This window comes from Vicugna pacos, chromosome 35, assembly GCF_048564905.1.
Source record: "Vicugna pacos chromosome 35, VicPac4, whole genome shotgun sequence".
Taxonomy (NCBI): domain Eukaryota; kingdom Metazoa; phylum Chordata; class Mammalia; order Artiodactyla; family Camelidae; genus Vicugna; species Vicugna pacos.
In genome coordinates, this window is record NC_133021.1 from 24,392,167 (window position 1) to 24,399,363 (window position 7,197).

General features: G+C 37.6%; 1 pseudogene; it reads left to right on the plus strand.

Moving 5' to 3' along the window:
• The first annotated feature begins 556 nt into the window (after positions 1 to 556).
• LOC102532862 (ezrin pseudogene) lies at positions 557 to 4,352 on the plus strand (annotated as a pseudogene).
• The last annotated feature ends 2,845 nt before the right edge of the window (positions 4,353 to 7,197 follow it).

Genomic DNA, 7,197 nt, shown 5'->3' on the forward strand with positions numbered 1-7,197 from the left:
TAAAAATGCACAAAATATTTCAAAAGATATTCCATGAAATGAGATATGCAGATGGCCAATAAGCCAGTGAAAAGATCATTAGCATCATTAGTCATTAGGAAAATGCAAACTGAAACCACCCTGTGATACCACTATTGACCTATTAGAATGACTTAAGAAACAAACAAATTCTGATACTATCCTGGTGAGATTATAGAGCAACTGGAACTCTCATGCGTTGCTGATGAAAACACAAAATGGTACAGTCACTTTGAAAAACAGCTTGTTAGTTTCTTACAAAATTAAATATATATTTACCATATGACCTAGCAACCTCCCTCCTGGGGGGGGGGCATTGAAATGAAAAATCTGTTTCCATACAAAGGCCTGTATGAAAATGTTCATAGCAGATTTATACATAATCACCAAAAACTGGAACCAATCGAGATGTCCTTCAGCAGAGGAATCGATGAACAATCTGTGATACATCAGTATAATGGAATATTAATCAGCAAACATAGGAATGAACTGTTGATGTATGGGACAGGATGGACGATTCTCAGGTGCATTATGCCAAATGAAAGTAACTGGACATGAGAAGGTAAAGAAGAATGATTCCATTTATATGATATTCTAGAAAAGTAAAAACCTTAAGAGTGGTAAAGGTAGCAGTGGTTGCTAGTGGTTAGGGCTTGCGGGAGAAATTGACCACAAAGCACGAGCAGGAGGGAATTTTGGAGGATGATGGAACTGTTCTATTTCTCAATCGTGCTGGTAGTTTGTGACTCTTCTGCATTCGTCAAAACTCATAAAACAGTAAACCCAAAAGAAAAAATACTACTTTATGTAAATTAAAAAGTAAAATTTAAAAACCTCTATACTGAATATTGAGACACCCACCACTTTTCCATGACTCAACTGCAAGAATGCAGGCAACTAGGCATATTCCCCAAGGCTGAAGACTAGAGAATTCTTTTCTCTTGAGATATAAAAAGACTGAGTGGAGGATGAAGGGAAGATTTGCATATGCTGACATTTGATAATACTCACTGAAACAGCTGGGCCTCTGCTGTGAAACTCACAAGGAGCCCTAGTCGACATGGCCTGCCTGCACACACATATTCCAAACAGCTTCTTGATATAAAGTTACAACCAAAAAGCCATAGGCATTCAGGGGAAATAAGAATGCAGAAAGTTGAAAGAAAAAAAAAATTTAAACCTGAATTTAATACCCTCAAAGAGCTAAGAGAAAATATTGACTCCATAAAAAATTAATAACAGACATAGAGAACAGTAAGAATTCTTGAAACTTAAAAACAGGGTAGACAAAATAAAAAATATCACAGAGGCTGGAAGGTAAATTGAGGAATACCAACCAGATAGTAGACTTTCAGGTAAAGAGACATAAAACAAGAAAGAAAAATTCTGGAAAATTATGTAATTAATTCAAAATCCCACATCCAAATAATAGTAATACAGAAAAGGAGACCAAAGAAAACACAGGAGGGGAAATTTATGTGATAAAAAATAAAAAATAATTTCCTAAGATTGAAATAATGAACCAAGCAAAATGAAAAAGAAAGGACCCAAGCAAAGCATGTCATAAAAAATGTTTAAAACACTAGAGATTTAAAAAAAAAAATCCAAAAAGCTTCCAGGGAAAAACACTCATTAATTTCAAGGATAAAGACAGAATAACATTACACTTTGTATCAGAGACTTTGGAAGCTAGAAGACAATTGAGCAATACCTTCAGAGTTGTAGGGGGAAAAGAAACATTAGGATCCATAGCCAGGCAAGCAACCAAAAGTGCAAAGATGATGTAAACACATTTTAGACACTCAAGGTCTCAGAAATGTTGCTTGCTATGCACTATTTCTCAGAAAGCTAGTGGATGAGACAATGAAGCAAAATAAGCAAGTAAACAAGGAAAACAGAGCAAATGGAAGGAACAGGGGATGTAACATAATGGTGAAGCAAAAGGGAGTCCCAGGGTGCCGTCTCTGCACTAGGCCAGGTCATGCCACCGAGACCAGGAAGGAGGGTTAGGAGGACTGAAGAACCATGTCTCCAGGGGGAATCAAACTAGAATTGATAGGTTACCTTGTAGAAAATTTAAAATCGGATCATGGGTTTTATAGTTCCTGTGAATAATCTGAGGAGAATTTGTGATGGGAACGTTATTTTAAAAAACAAACAAGTAAAAATGAATCAAATGTCAACTCCAAGGAAAATAGAAAGTTTCATAAAAAAGAAAATAGAGTCATAGAACAAGATTTTGCTCAGCTGTGAGTGGTAATTTCATAGCCATGAAAATACAACACTGGTTATTGATTTTATTTAAAAGTTATATAAATACATCGGGAAAATGGAGGAAGTTGAGGGGTGAGGTGCTCTCATCAGAGTTCCAAGTGCTCATCTTTCATACGAAGAAGTCAGCAATCAATGCCTAAAACTGAAAAATCAAAGTGAGAGTACTATTTTAAATTATATAGGTAATTATCAGAAAAAAAAATAGCTCCAAAAAATGAAGAGGGTGCTTCTGAGAAATCCAACTTAGATATTAGAGCAAGGGAGTACTGTTTGTTATTAGATGTGTTAATTTTTTTAACTCGATGCATGTCTTACTTTGATACAAATAGAATTTCAACATTTTTTTAACTGCAGTAGCCTGTTGTAAGAATATCAGAGCCAAAGGCTGCAGGATAATATTTTTAGAGAAAGGGGAAAGCTGTTTTCTGTTCCTCAGATCTGCCTGGGCACAGAGCTAGCTGTTAGTTTCTCTAGACGGAACGGTGCTCAGCATGAACCGTTAAGTTTCAAGCCTTCTTCTTATAGCATTGTTTTCTTTAAAGGAAGTAAACTTTGTATTTTAAGTTTTTAATTCTGTTTTCTTTTTTTGTGGGCTTTTAGAATAGCATTTTTTTCTGCCACCATAGTCACCCACGCTTTGATGTTGATAGTTTTTTTGCTGCCCTAGACAGCTGAACATCAGTCTAAACAGTAAGACTGGCCCTCACACTATGAAATTGGCATAACTAAATGTCACGATAGATAGGAAAATGTGGAATCAGATTTCAGTAAAGTTAGCCCTTAGGCTCTCCAAGAAAGAACTATCCTCAGAAAAGGCCCCCGAATGACATCTTGAGGCTGAAGTCCTATGCCAAGGTCCATGATGCTCCAACAGTGAAGAGCTTTGTACAACTGCTTGGTTGAGTGGTCAATTTTACGGAAACCAGAGACACTGCTCAAGGAACTGCGGTGTTGGCCTAAAATACCTCACACCCTCAGGATAGTGACTGATGAAATAAAAACATGCCTGTGAAAGGGCTGCAAGAACCTTAGAGGCAAATTAATTCTGACTTGGGTAACACTTGTTGGCTCAGACATCTGTGAATTTCTATTCATTAGGTAACTTATTTCCCAGAGACAGTGGACATAATTAGGTTATTCTAGGGCAGGTAGGCCAGGTGAAGAAAATTTCTGTCAGCTTGTACACGTAAACAGTATCTACTGGATTTTTACAGCCAGTCTATCAATCTATGCATTTGACACTCATTGTGATTCTTCATATATTTGGCCTTATTTCTTCTTATTTATTGTTCAATTTTTTTTTAATTTCACATTTCTTCTTTCTGATCTTCTGATCAGGAGGAGGTCGAGCGCCTGGAGGCCAACCGCACGGCCGTGCTGCGAGCCAAGGAGGAGCTGGAGAGGCAGGCGGATAAAGAGCCAGGAGCAGCTGGCCACGGAACTCGCAGAGTACACGGCCAAGATCGCCCTCCTGCAAGAGGCGCGGAGACGCAAGGAGAACGAGGTGGAGGAGTGGCAGCTCGGGGCCAAAGCAGCGCAGGATGACCTGGTGAAGACCAAGGAGGAGCTGCATCTGGTGATGTCTGCCCCCCCTCGCCCGCCCCGCCCCGCCGCCACCGGCCATGAACGACCCCGTGATCATCTATCTACCACGTCCGGGACAGCCCACAGGAGGAGGGCACGGAGTACACGGGCCGCAGCGCCGAGCTGTCCAGCGAGGGCATCCTGGACGACCACAACGACGAGAAGCGGATCACCGAAGCCGAGAAGAACGAGCGCGTGCAGCGGCAGCTGATGACGCTGAGCGATGAGCTGTCCCAGGCCAGAGACGAGAACAAGCGGACCCACAATGGCATCATCCACAACGAGAAGATGAGGCAAGGCCGGGCCAAGTACAAGACGCTGCGGCGGACCGGCAGGGCAACACCACGCAGCGCATCGGCGAGTCTGAGGCCACGCGAGGGGCGCAGCCGCGCGGGCTCCGCAGGGAGGCCGCTGGCCGCCTCCAGCCCCTACGCCTAGTTCTCTGCACCCACATCCACGTCCTTTATAAAGAGTAGTTATTTCAGTGGGGATGTTCTGGGGCTGGGACCAATGGAAGTGTCCCTGGTTTCTCTTTCCCAATTGTGTCATAGTGCCAAACAGGCCTGATTTTTTTCTTCTTCTTTCTTTTTTTTCTTTTTCTTTCTTTCTTTCTTTTTTTTTTTTTTTTTGCTTAACTGTTAGCTGCATTGTTGGACTTAGACACCTAAAAAATGATCAGCTATAGAGTATAGTATTTATATGTAAGTGATAATAGGGTTTGTAACTTTAGTTTAAAAAAGGGAACGATTCATTCTGTATACTTTGTTACTTTTACAGAATAATAGAATTACATATTAAAAACCAAAAATAAAAATAAAACTCATAGTAATCAATATCTTCACCTGTCTGCTGAATAATATGAGTTATGGATGCTTTGACTCGATCACTCATCTCAATGCTTACATACTGTTGTCATCTAGCCTTTCAATTCTATTGAGTTTTTATTTTTAAATTTTTCATCATTACTTATTTTTTGTTCATATTTGGTTTGGATACAGGTTTCACTGGCCTCACAGAATGAATTTGGGGATACTGTTCTTTTTCTTTTTTTTCTTCTGCTACCTGGAGAGTTAGTAAATGATTGGAATGATCTGTTACTTAAAAATCTAGTAGAGTTCGTCTGTAAAATTTTATGGTCCTGAGAAGATTTTTAGCTAGTGTTTTAATTTATTTAATACTCAGTTATAGCAGGTCATATTTTTCCAGGAATTCTTTCATTTCTTCTTAGTTGTCAAAACATACTGAAAAACGTTACTGATGGTATTCTCTTATTTCTCTCTGTTTGCTGTACCTCTAGTTGATTTCCTTTTTCATTCATATTAGTTATTTGTATATTTTTTCTCTTTCTTTAACATTCTTACAGAGATTTATCTACTTTTAATTTTCAAACAACCAACATTTGGCCTTTCTATCCTCTCTATTGTATCTTTGCTTTTTTTTTAAAATTGATTTCTGCTCTTATCTTTACTGTTACCATCTGTTACTGCATTTTCTTACTTTTAAAATTGGAAATTGCATTAGTTTTCAGCCTTCTCCTTTTCTAATATACATTTTAGTCTATAAATTACCCAGGAAGCATCTCTTTGGTTGCATTCTACAAGTTTTCGCTGCCATTTAGTTTTCATATTTTTTAATTTCCACTTTGATTCATCTTCAATCCATGAGTTATTTAGCTATTTTAAATTTCCAAATACATTGAGATTTTAAAATTTACTTCTTTATTGTTAACTTCTTAAGTGTAGCCAGAGAATGTGCCCTATATGATAACCATTTACTGAAATTTACTGAGACTTGTATGCCTTACACGTGATCAATTTGTAAATGTCCATATTGTTGGAGAATATTCATATTCTTTAACTGAATTTTATATTGTCCATTGAATCAAGCTTGTTAATTGTGGTGTTCAGCTTTTCTGTATTTCTCATGTTATTCCTGATCTATAAATAATGAGACAGGTAAGCTGAAATTTTTCACTCTGGTTAGTGTATGTCAATTTACTCTTGTAGTTCTATTAATTTTTCCTTTATATTGGCCCATTGTATTAGGTGTATATATATTTAGAACTACTGTAACTTCCTAATGGATATATTTATCCATGCTTTAAATAATATACTGAAGTCTATTGTTTTATTTTCAACCACTGCCAACCTAGCCCTCAGCTTACAGTCTATGTTTGCCCAGTTGTTTAACTCTACATGGTTTGTTGTGACCTCCATAAATTAGACATTATTATTTTATAGTTTCAATATTGAGTAGATTTAGTAATATACTTATGATTTTATTTGTATGCCGTTTTTCCCCCCATAGCTCAGATCTTCTTTTGGAGAGTTCTTCCTTTCATTTGAAAAACATCCTTCAGAGATTCCATAAGTGAAAATTTGTCGCCAGTAAATCTTTTCAACTTTATTATACAGAAAATATTTCCCTCTTGTTTGTGAAAAAGATTATTTTGCAAGGAGCACGATTCTTGTTTCACAATTTCTGTCAGTAATTTGAATATTTAAATATTTGACTTCAGTCTTCATTGCTGTTGTTGACTCAGCATTCAGTCTAATCATTATTTCTTTTCAGGTAAATTGCCTTTTCTTTTGCTGCCATTAATGATTTCTCTTTATTTTCTGCATTCTGCAGTTCTACTAGGATGAGTATAGGTGTGGATTTCTTTTTATTTATCTAGATAGCGATGTGTTGGTCTCCTGGATTGGAGATATGTGTTTCAACAATCCTGGAAAATTCTCAGCCATTTGACCTTCCGTTTACATTTTCATCTGTTCCCCTAATCAGCATTCCTCAGAATTGTCTCTTCAGCTACATCTATTTCCTTATTGAGCCATCCCATTAAGTTCTTCTTTTAAATAATTTTATTTCATTTCCAGAATTGCTGTTTGGTTCTTTCTCAGATCTGTCTGGTTGCTACATAGCCTCTCTGTCCTTATTCTTTTTAAACAAATCTCTCTTTTATTTCTGTAAAGATATTAAACCTTATTGTTTTACTGCCCTCTGCTAATCCTTTGTGGATCTGGCTTTGTGTTTGTTATTTCTGCTGACTCTCATTCCTATTGGCCTGCGGTGTGTGTGTGTGTGTGTGTGTTTAACTGTGGGTTTTATTGTTGTGGGTACTCTCTTTTTGGGGATGGCTACATAGAGGCTACATTACTCCAAGGAAGAATTTACCTTTTCTTTTGATGTCTCACCAGGGTCCCCTTTATGTTAGGATTTTATACATCGTATAAATAGTGCATATTCAAAGCTGGCCTCTTGTGAGGAGTCCCTCTGAGGTCACCCAAAACCCTGCTTTCCATTTTTCTATTAAAGCTGCCT